Below are 12,411 nucleotides of genomic sequence, written 5' to 3'. Positions count from 1 at the left end.
AAATAATCACACAGAATTACATATACACAGAATGCAAATTATGTCATACAGAAAACGTCCCGGGTGAACGGAGCTGAAATGACGGCTGGTTATACAAAGGAAATGGGTTGGGTTTGATTGAAAGAACGGGAAAACTGAGGAACAAAGCGAGAAGCTATGCTGTCGTAAATACAGTATCTTATGCATACTAAATTATCGGCCATTTGGAAAAGGAAAATGCAATCAAAATTTACTCTGAGCTGCGCTTCGGTAGGTTGATCGTAGATGCTGGCCGTGTTGCCCAACAGAGATCTTCCTGTCCTCGGAAAAATGTCTCTGGTGGTAAACTGGATACATTGTAGTATCGTCGTTGTGTGTTAGACTGGATCCGTTGTCCGTCCTTTCCTAGCCCACGTTTATAGCGGCCGCTGCTAACTCAATGGCAAGGAGTTCAAAGTTCATACCATTCACAACCAAAGCTCACGCTGAGGTTGGCTTAGTTCTGTAGTTGACATGTTAGTCCTTTTAACGTGGGACCGTTGTCCTCACGTCCTCGGAACAGCTTATTATCTGAATCCTTCTGACATCGGACCTTCGCCCTAATGTACCCGGAACAGAAAGTTATATTTTGGTAAAGGGCTTATATAGTGGAGGGAGAGAAGGTTGTGTTTCATAGTTTATAACCAATGTCTCTTCACAGGGGCGGGCCACTGATGGAGCAGAGCTTTAACCTTATGAAAACCCAATTCTCTCACTTGAAAGCTAAAATTACATTTAATCTTTTCACAAATAGTTTCATATTTAAACATTTAAATTGCATAACAATTCCATGTGAATCTGTGTGTAGACTTTCCAAGATACAGTTTATGTCATCCTATCATTAATAAGAATGTCACAGATGACAACCGAATTGACATCATATTCATTAAGTACAAATGTATATTTTCAACTGGTTGGATTACCGAAATATGGTTCCTTTCCCCCCACCTTTTTATGTTCCCCGACTCCCTATGTTTAACAAAGGCTTTTCAAGAGTCCTTCAGTAGAGTCAAGAGAGGAAAGGGAGAAAGGTATTTATGGGGGGGTTATAAACCTTACCCACAGGCCAACGGTCATTACACTTTATAAGGGGATATGGGCCTGGTCAAAAGTACTGCACTATATAGGGAATAGGGTGGCATTTGGAGCACACACTAAAAGGCAATCCCTGTCCCTCCAGGTATGAATGAATTAAGCTGTAAGGAGGTGTTGAGTAGTAGTTACTGCATGGAACCTCCAGGGGACCAGGGGTGTGAGGGAGCACTCAGGTAGGCTTGGATGTGTCTCATGTCAGCCTGGGTGGAGGGTGGAGGTGTTAACTGGCTGTGATAGAACATACAAGGGACCCCTTCACACACACACACACACACACACACACACACACACACACACACACACACACACACACACACATTAATATTCCATTCACCTAATGCAATGTAACAGAGGTAGGTTTGGCTACGAAATAAAACTTTACCTATACCTATCATGACGTTGCTACAACCTTTGCAGATAGCTTCTGCTGCACACACACACACACACACACACACACACACACACACACACGCACACACATCTTGAACAGCTATCCTTGTGGGGACACACAATTCAGTCCCATTCAAAATAATTTTTTCCCTAACCCTTACCTTAAACCTAACCCTATCTCCTAACCCTAAACCTAATTATAACCCTAACACTAATTCCAACCTTAACCCTAAACCCCTCAGAAGTAGTATTTGACCTTGTGGGGACCAACAAAATGTCCCCAGTTGGTCAAATTTCTGATGGTTTACTATTCATGTGGTCCCCACAAGAATATTTAAACACGTTCACACACACACTAATATCCCCCACCCCCACCCCCCCACCCGACACACACTCTGGGGTGAAAAACAAATCTTCAGAGTCAGTAAGACACCTCATGACAGTCTGATCCCTGAGGGAAGTAGCAGTCCGAGCAGAGTGGGGTAGGCAGCCAAGCAGAGCTACATTGGATCAGTGTTAGGTCATGAGCGCTGGGTAATTGCTAATCTCACTTTTAATTGAATCTGGTGGAGTGCAGTGTCTCGTATCGAGGAGAGAGAGAGAGAGAGGGCTGGGGAGAAGGCAGTGCAGCGACAGGGCCATCCAACCTGCCTCAATCTGCTATGAACTCACAACATTGGACTCCACATACGTGATGATGCTGCAGAAAGACTAAAAACTATTTATTTGTAAATGAAGAGAGGAAGGGGGGATGGAGAGAATGGTGTAAATTAGGAGTGGAGCGAGATATGCCTCTGTCTGTCTGTCCTCCGTGGCTCGTTACATGTCAGTGTGTGTTGCGTTGGGTCCCATTGAAGAACACACATCAAACTGGCACCAGGTCAGTGCTCTCTTTCTTTTTCTCTCTCTCTCTCTCTCTCTCTCTCTCTCTCTCTCTCTCTCTATTCCTCCTCTTTCCCGTCTCCTCGTCCTCCTCCTCTCTCTCTCCATCCCTCGTTCAACGAGTGCCAACCAGAACAGGCGTGTGTGTGAGCGCCTCATTCTTTATATCTTTTTCACTCCCCCTCTCTCTGTGTCAGCGCTGAATCCAGAGTCTGCTTGTGTGTGTGTGTGTGTTGGTGTGTGTGTTTCTTGTACCGTGCTGGCTCCGAGCAATTTGTGAGCGCTCACACACAAACACAGCACACTAGTCCCACGCTACTGAGACACGCTAGCAACAGTAGAGCCTCTGAATCCGCTCTGCCCCAATCACACACTGGCTAACAGATCACTTCACACACACACAGCCCTCCCTTCTCCTCCTCTTCATCCTCCTCCTCTCTCTCTCTTTCGCTCACTCGCTCTCCCTCGTTCTCTTGCTCTGAACACTTCCTTTGGTAGCGGAGGAGTGTGTGACTGTGTGTGTGTCCAGTGCAGGGATAGCAGCGGAGAGAGAGAGAGAGATAAAGACGGAGACAGAGACAGAATGCCAGCAGAGTGACAGCCAGCAGTCAGTAACAGGACAGAGAGAGAAGAGAGAGGACCTTGAGACTACGACTAACTGTGAGTACTCTTTTTTTTCTATCGCATGCCAATTATTTTCTATCCTCTTCTCTCACTCTCTTACAATGGAAGACCCGGTAACTACTGTACTGGACTAGTTGTGTTTCTTATGGAGGAATGACACACACTGTACACACACAGACACACTGTACACACGCTCTAGACATACAGTAGAGCATATACAGTGATTACTGAACACACAGAGAAGCATGGGAAAGACTGGTCACACATGCTAGTCATACTTACAGTAATACAGACATAGTACCCACATTTACAAGTGTATACAAGTGCGATTGCATATGAACTCAGACAAATCAAATCAAATCAAATTTTTATTTGTCACATACACATGGTTAGCAGATGTTAATGCGAGTGTAGCGAAATGCTTGACACACACACATCCACAGATGTAAATAAATGTCTCATATTCAAACACATTTCATCACAATAATACAGTAGGGCAAAACTGTGTGACTCACCGGCCATCACACGTTGATGCAATGTACATCCTACACTGTACGCATTTGTGCATACACCTCACACATGCACCCGCAAACACGCACGCGCACACACACACACACACATACATACATAGGTATGCAATCAAAGGTATGACATTCTCCTTTTACAGAATTATGTACAGAGTAATTATGTGAGTTGATTTCATGCTGGTTGGTGGAAAAGTGGTATTTTCATGGATGTAGGTACACTTGGTCACACAGTATGTAAACATTTTTACTGAGACAACACTGGACTGTGTGTGTGTGTGTGTGTGTGTCTATTCAGGGTATCAATGTGAAGAGGTCTCAGAGATCCAACGACAAGGTCAGAAACAGACACAAGACCGGGACCAAGGTAAAGGGTCTAGGACCGACATGAAATATACAACGTGTGTGTGAATATGAGTCAGTGTGAGACTTAGTTTCAGGGGCTCTCTAGTGATTCTACGGTCTTACAGTTGGTGAAGAGGAATATTGAAGTGTCTAGTATTGTCTGTTTTATTATGGGAAACAACACTAGCTATTTGTTAGCCTGAGCGGTATCTCTCTGTGGCTACACTAACCTATATCCCTCTCCTCCCCGAAGTGAAGCGTCTGATTTGTGGAATCACCAGTGTAGCACACAGACTTCACAGTAAGATAAGATTTATTCATTTCAGCTTTTCGCTTCTCTTTTGTAAAATATAGATGGATGGTGGCGAGGGAGGGAGGTAGGGAAGGGATAAGATATAGAGTGCTGCGTTGACGCTGAGGACAGCAGAGAGGAGTGAGAGTTAGAGCGAGAGAGAGAGCGAGAGAGAGATAGCGAAATAGAGTGAAAGACGATATTACCATTCCTGATTACTTTTTACGACTCAGAATTTTTTGTCTGTCATAGTCAAGTGTGGTATGTGTGAGTGTATTTTCTGTGTGTGTGTGGTAGACATACTTAACGTGACAGGATGTGTATTTTCTGTGTGTGTGTGGTAGACATACTTAACGTGACAGGATGTGTATTTTCTGTGTGTGTGTGGTAGACATACTTAACGTGACAGGATGTGTATTTTCTGTGTGTGTGTGGTAGACATACTTAACGTGACAGGATGTGTATTTTCTGTGTGTGTGTGGTAGACATACTTAACGTGACAGGATGTGTATTTTCTGTGTGTGTGTGGTAGACATACTTAACGTGACAGGATGTGTATTTTCTGTGTGTGTGTGGTAGACATACTTAACGTGACAGGATGTGTATTTTCTGTGTGTGTGTGGTAGACATACTTAACGTGACAGGATGTGTATTTTCTGTGTGTGTGTGGTAGACATACTTAACGTGACAGGATGTGTATTTTCTGTGTGTGTGTGTGGTAGACATACTTAACGTGACAGGATGTGTATTTTCTGTGTGTTCAATCAAGTCCATTTGAAAACATTTATAGGAATAGATTCTTTGTAGAGCTAAATACATTTAGTGATTTGTGACATTCTGTCTTTCCAGACCAACGTCCCACAGAAAAACCTATATGGGCCTTTAGCTTGTCAGCGGGGGCATATTCAATAAGAGTGTGCTCATGCATTGAGTTTATTGAGTTTGTTTTGTCTGATTTCACATGGCTACAGATGAAAAACAATCTGTTTACCTTCCATTTTGGACTTATTTTTATTGTACCGATCAACAACATTTGCATAGAATAAGTCATTTGTATTTTATAAAAGTGTGTGCTGTCTCTTTAAGACGAATGACATCATTCACACACAAAGTCTGTTCCAGGCTTGAGCAAAGATGATATTAACTGGGAGAGACGTGAGGCGGGGGAGACGAAGTGAATGAATAACGTTTGTGGTCGCAATCAGCTTTGTTATGAGCAAAATGTTGCTTTATGGTTTGCATATTATCGCAAACAAGGTACTAGAGTTGGCTTCAGCTGTAAGCTAGCAAGGAACGTTAGCCTACAAAGCTGGAAGCGGTATCTTCTTGCATAGTTGTGTTCCGTACTGAACATTGTTTTGGGTACAGTAATTAGTAGATTCAACATCTCTACATGCTGTGTAGCATTATTCAAGTGTGTTAACTTCTGTGCAGTGTAAGTGGTGATGCAGCCCAGACTCCCAGTGATTGCGGTGTTTCCTCAGGACAGGCTAGAGCAATGAGTAAGTGGAGCAGGTATGGTGCTCTTGTGCTACAAGGGGACAATCAGTAGACGACATGAGACACATTTGACAAAAGTACCAAAAGTAACACACATTCTAGTACCAAACCATGTTTAATGTTCTAGTATCGTGAAAGTACAAACGTTTCCTCAAGAAAGTGTCTTTGTGAGCAGGAATGTATTGTCTTCAAGGAGTGTGTGTGTGTATCTGCTGGAGTGTTTGTGTTTGCATGTGAGTGTGTAAGCAGGGGTGTGTGTATCTGTGGGAGTGCACCTGCAGTGTTCAGCATTTTGCGGGTGTGTATGATCTATATGTCTTCAGGAGAGTGTGTCTGCAGGAGTTTGTGTGTGCAGTGTTTGTGGGTAGATTCTGGGCTTATATGGGGAGCGTGGTAGACAGCATGTCTGAAGCTTATGCAGGGATTTTCTCTGTAGGCCTATTTCTCTGAATTTTTTCCCATAATTATCAGTATTTGTCCTGTATTCTCTGTATTCTTACACAACAGGGAATTTCTGTGTCTGTTCACGTAAAAATTATTTTCTATATGTGATGTGAGTTTGATGTGAGTTTGATGTTTGAGCAATGGAAATGAGAGCTTGTGAAGATACCATTTAGTTTTCATCTGTTCCAGGAAGTGTGTGTGTGTGTGTGTGTGCGAGCACAGGTGTGTTTGAGGGGATGAGAGAGTGTTTACCTGTCTCAGTGAGGACAGTAACACTGGGAGCCATATCCCCTGGAGGCTCTTACTTTAGCCAGGAAGCAGAACATTGCAGTAGTGTTAAGTAGCTTGTAATTACAGTGAAAAGACATAGTTCTAAGTAGAGAGAGGAATGGAATTAGACTATATACGTTGGCTTCTAAAAAATAAAGAAATAAGAAATTAAATGTTTAAAAGTGTTTCTGACCTTATTGCATGCAATTGCAACACTGTTTTAGCTAGCAAGGTATTTACCAGAATGCCGGCAAATGCACACGGTGTTGTGACTGGATACCATGGTGTAAATTTAACGTTATGCATCAGACAGCAGTGGCTACTTTCATTTCGAGTGGACAGGCTGCACCGAAAATTACAATCATGTCGAGTCTGTGCAGTGCACATTTGGAATGAAGTTGCTTTATTAACTAGGGAGAACATTCAATGGGTATTGCCAGAAAGCTAATCCTGAAGACGGATGCTGTACCTTCATTGACAGTGAATCTTGCAAGTGCTGACCGTAACGTAAGTATCAGAGTTTGATGAGTCTGACACGGTAGCCAACATTTTGGGGGGGATACGGGAGGCTAACATGAGATAATGCAACTGTGGCTGTGGCTGCTTTTGACTTGTGAATTATATATTTTCTGTAATAAACCTGATAGTCACTATGTGTTTTTTGCGGTGTGTATAGTATTTGTAAATCACCCCTGAAAATCGTATTTTGCCATTCGAGTGTGTGAATTGTTGTCTTACTGTTGATGCAGCTTTTGTCATTGGGGCTAATCATGATGATTAGGGAGGGGTTATTAGTATTTCATTTTCCAAATCCTTACACTTCAACGAGGTCACCTTGATCCAGCGCCGTATGTGGGGAGGCTGTGCTAGCTGTCCATCCCAGGACCCTTTTCTGTCCAGTGTGATAGGCCTAACAAGGAAGAGGCAATTGCTGGATTTGTCTCCTGCTTCAGTCTTGGGGATGACTGAAGCTAAGTGGGTGACTGAAGCCTGCTTGATTGAAGCAGGGTACATGGGTCAATCCCCACGCCATTACAACACCGCTCCCAGCATATACCGTTGACACCAGGCAGGATGGGAACCGGGATTCATTGGACCAGGCAATGTTTCTCCACTCCTCAATTGATCGTGTGCACACTGGAGCCACTTCTTTTTGTTTTTAGCTGATAGGAGTAGAATCCGGTGAGCTCATCTGCTGCAATAGCCCACCCGTGAAAAGAATGGATGAGTTGTGCATTCCGAGATGCCGTTCTACACACCACTGTTCTCCTTTGTCCTGTCATCAACAAGGTTTTTTTTGCCCACAGGACTGCCGCTGACTGGATGTTTTTTGTTTGTCGCACCATTCTCGGTAACCCCTAGACACTGTCATGCGTGAAAATCCCAGGTTTCTGAAATACTGGAAATGTCAGGCCTGGCACTGACGGTCATAGCACGCTCAAAGACACTTAGGTAACTCATTTTGCCCATTCTAACATTCAATTGAACAGTAACTTAATGCCTTGATGCCTGTCTGCCTGCTTTATATAGCAAGCCACTGCCACGGGACTCACTGTCTGTAGGAGCGAAACATTTTCAAGAACGGGGTGGTGTACCTAATAGACTATTAGGCTTATAGTAAAAAAAAAAGTGTTCGGGTGGGGTCCTGCACATTGTAGGGTGTCCGTGTGCCTACATTTCATTTGGGAAGTATTCTGACCCCTTCACTTTTTTTACATTTTGTTACGTTACAGCCTTATTCTAAAATAGGTTAAATAAAAAACAAATTCTCATCAATCTACACAAAGTACCCCATAATGACAAAGCAAAAACAGGTTTTTAGAAGAAATGTGCTAATTTATAAAAAATAATAAACAGAAATACCTTATTTACATAAGTATTCAGACCCTTTGCTATGAGACACAAAATTGAGCTCAGGTGCTTCCTGTTTCCATTGATGATCCTTGAGCTGTTTCTACAACTTGATTGGAGTCCACCTATGGCAAATTTAATTAACTGGACATGTCTATATAAGGCCCTACAGTTGACAGTGCATGTCAGTGCAAAAACCAAGCCATGAGGTCAAAGGAATTGTCCATAGAGCTCAATGGAGAGATATGGGGAAGGGTACCAAAAAAAATCTACAAAAATCTACAGCATTGAAGGTCACCAAGAACACAGTGGCCTCCATCATTCTTAAATGGACAATGTTTGGAACCACCAAGACTCTTCCTATACCTGGCCGCCAGGACAAACTAAGCAGTCGGGGGAGATGGGCCTTGGTCAGGGAGGTGACCAAGAACATGATGGTAATTCTGACAGAGCTCCAGAGTTCCTTTGTGGAGATTGGAGAACCTTCCAGAAGGACAACCATCTGTGCAGCACTCTAACAATCAGGCCTTTATGGTAGGGTGGCCAGACGGAAGCCACTCCTCAGTAAAAGGCACATGACAGCCCGCTTGGAGTTTGCCAAAAGGCACCTAAGGGATACTTTTCCACGGCAGGGACTGGGAGACAGGATTGAGGGAAAGATGAATGGAACGAAGTACAGAGAGATCCTTGATGAAAGCCTGCTCCAGAGGCTCAGGACTTCAGACTGTGGCGAAGGTTCACAAAGTACAGAGTAATTGACCTGAATAATTGTAAATGTGATATTTCTGTTATTTTCTTTCGCAAAAAAATATAAAACACAGTTTTTTCTTTGTTATTATGGGGTATTATGGGGTATTGTGTGCAGGGTAGCCTAGGGTAGCCTAGTAGTTAGAGCATTGGACTAGTAACCAAAAGGTTGCAAGTTCAAATCCCCGAGCTGACAAGGTACAAATCTGTCGTTCCCACTGTTCCTAGGCTATCATTGAAAATAAGAATTTGTTCTTAACTGACTTGCCTAGTAAAATAAAGGTAAAAAAAAGATTGGTGATGGGGGAAAAACACAATTGAATCCGTTTTATAATAAGGATGTAATAAAAAATGTTTGAAAAAGGGGTCTGAAAACTTTCCGAATGCACTGTATTCGGCTGACTTAATTCTACTTGAAAATCTATGGCAAGACATGAAAATCTTTGTCTAGAAATGATCAAAAAACTATTTAGAGCTTGAACAATTTTAAAAAGAATAATGTGCAAATGTTTCACAATCCAGGTGTGGAAAGCTCTTCGAGACTTACCCAGAAAAGCTCACAGCTGTAATCGCTGCCAAAGGTGTTTCTACAAAGTATTGACTCAGGGGGTGTGAATACCTACGTAAATTATTTCTGTATTTCATTTTCAATAAAGGCTGTGATATATTTTTTCTGTCAAACGATGTCTCACCATTATTTCTGAAGAGTGTTCATTTTGACAAATATTTTGGCTATGCTGGCCTATTGTAAAATGTAAAATAAATGTCTGATCAATATATGCAATTCGGAACATATTGTCAGCTATATTGCTAATGAAGAGGCATCAATAAATTGACCAGTACACTTATTGTATGCTGTTTTTATGTACAGTGCCTTCAGAAAGTATTCACACCCCATTACTTTTTACACATTTAGTTGTGTTACAGCCTGAATTTAAAATGGATTCAATATAGATTTTTTTGTCACTGGTCTACACACAATACCGCATAATGTCAAAGTGCAATTAATGTTTTTCGGAATTTATAAAAATGAATTAAAAAGGAAAAGCTGAAATGTCTTGAGTCAATAAGTATTCAACCCCTTTATTATGGCAAGTCTAAAAGAGTTCATATAATAAGTTGCATGGACTCTGTGTGCAATATTAGTGTTTAACATGATTTTTGAATGACTAGCTCATCTCTGTACCCCACACATACAGATAATTGTAAGGTCCTTCAGTCGAGCAGTAAATTTCAAACACAGATTCAATAACAAAGACCAGGGAGGTTGTCCAATGCCTCGCTAAGAAGGGGACCAAAAAAAAGAGGCAATGAATATCCCTTTGAGCATGGTGAAGTTATTAATTACACTTTTGATAGTGTGTCAATACACCCATTCACTACAAAGATACAGGCGTCCTTCCTGACTTAGCTGCCGGAGAGGAAGGAAACTGCGCAGGTATTTCACCAAGAGGCCAATGGTGACTTTAAAATAGTTACAGAGTTTAATGGCTGTGATATGAGAAAACAGAGGATGGATCAACAACATTTTTAGTTACTACACAATACTAACCCAATTGACATAGTCAAAAAAAGAAGGAAGCTTGTACAGAATATAAATATTTTACACATTTAAAGTAATACTGCAAATAATGGTGCAAGGTAATACACTTTTTGTCCTAAATACAAAGTGTTATGTTTAGGGTAAATCCAATACAACACATTACTGAGTACCAATCTCCATATTTTCAAGCATAGTGGTGACTGCATCATGTTATGGGTATGCTTGTAATCGTTAAGGACTGGGAGTTTTTCAGGATAAAAAAAAGAAATGGAATGGAGCTAAGCACAGGCAAATTCCTAGAGGAAAACCTGGTTCAGTCTGCCTTCCACAACCCACTTGCAGATTAATTCAACTTTCAGCAGGACAATAATCTAAAACACAAGACCAAATCTACACTGGAGTTGCTTACCAAGAAGACAGTGAATATGCCTGGGTGGCCGAGTTTTGACTTAATTCTACTTGAAAATCTATGGCAAGACATGAAAATCTTTGTCTAGAAATGATCAAAAAACTATTTAGAGCTTGAACAATTTTAAAAAGAATAATGTGCAAATGTTTCACAATCCAGGTGTGGAAAGCTCTTCGAGACTTACCCAGAAAAACTCACAGCTGTAATCGCTGCCAAAGGTGTTTCTACAAAGTATTGACTCAGGGGAATACCTACGTAAATTATTTCTGTATTTCATTTTCAATCATTTGTGGCAAAACATTTGAAAAAACATATTTTCACTTTGTCATTATGGTGTATTATGTGTGAGAAAAACTTTTTAAATTTGGCTGAAACATCAACATGTAAATTAAGTCAAGGGGCATGAATGCTGTCTGAAGGCACTGTACATTCCCTTATGTCTAAGCTTCTAAGGTGATTTACTAATTCTTGTGAAGAAGTGTATAAGTGAACTGTGTTCTGTAATTAGGTACAAAACAATAGAATTGCAATTGGGTATTGCTGCTGTTTGTCTGATATTAAACAGTCCATGATCTGTTGACCATGAGAGCATTTTGCAGAGAAAATGGGTTGAGGCATACTATTTATGCTCGGAATGACATGTTGCCCATTGTTTACCTCGTCATTAATGACATGTGGCCAATTGTTTAGCTTGTTACCTGGCAACGACCACAAGGAGCTGTCAGTCAAGGCAAGCTCATGAATAAAAACTCCCCCCCCACTCAGCTTATTCTTTTGGGCTTCCTGATAGTTAGAGATGAGAGAAAAGATACCATTTCTTAAATTCTGAGCATTTGCTAGTGTAAAAATATTATGGGTGTGTCACGATCGTCGTAATGATTGGACCAAGGTGCAGCATGGTAGGCGTACATTATCCTTTAATAACTGAACACTGATGGCTCTCTATGGTCAGGGCATGACATGGTGACGTTTTGGTAATTCAAAGGTTATTTTTACTAGCGAAATAGCTTGACTGGGCAGGACCTTCAAGTTTTGGGATATAATTTTTTTTCTACCATTGGGATTGAACACGCAAATATCGGATCCAGAGTAATGGGATTATGTTTTAGCAAAACCCAAGCCTATTTGATGTTAACAGCACTCACTGTTGTCCCTAGTGGCCTGATTTGAGGGCATTTTCTGGCGTCTTCAGGACATGGACAGACATGCTATTTCAAAGTCAATCTTGCTGTATGTTCAGACAACAGACACTGCCTAGGATTAATTATTTGTTGTATATTTCAATTAAATGTTTAATCTAAGTAATTGATTAGACAGATTATAGACAAGCTGCTAATATACAGTGGGGCAAAAAAGTATTTAGTCAGCCACCAATTGTGCAAGTTCTCCCACTTAAAAAGATGAGAGAGGCCTGTAATGTTCATCACAGGTACACTTCAACTATGACAGACAAAATTAGAAAAAAAATCCAGAAAAT

General features: G+C 41.3%; 1 protein-coding gene across 1 annotated transcript in view; it reads left to right on the top strand.

Moving 5' to 3' along the window:
* Positions 1 to 2,710: 2,710 nt before the first annotated feature.
* LOC112257688 (RNA binding protein fox-1 homolog 3) overlaps positions 2,711 to 12,411 on the top strand; it is a 737,323-nt gene continuing 727,622 nt past the window's right edge. Inside the window, 2 exon segments of the mRNA XM_042326209.1 lie at positions 2,711 to 3,045; positions 3,832 to 3,900. The gene's annotated coding sequence lies outside the window, so the exon portion shown is untranslated.

The sequence above is a fragment of the Oncorhynchus tshawytscha genome, linkage group LG01 (genome assembly GCF_018296145.1).
Source record: "Oncorhynchus tshawytscha isolate Ot180627B linkage group LG01, Otsh_v2.0, whole genome shotgun sequence".
In the NCBI taxonomy this organism is placed as follows: Eukaryota; Metazoa; Chordata; class Actinopteri; order Salmoniformes; family Salmonidae; genus Oncorhynchus; species Oncorhynchus tshawytscha.
This window is presented reverse-complemented; position numbering and strand designations above follow the sequence as displayed.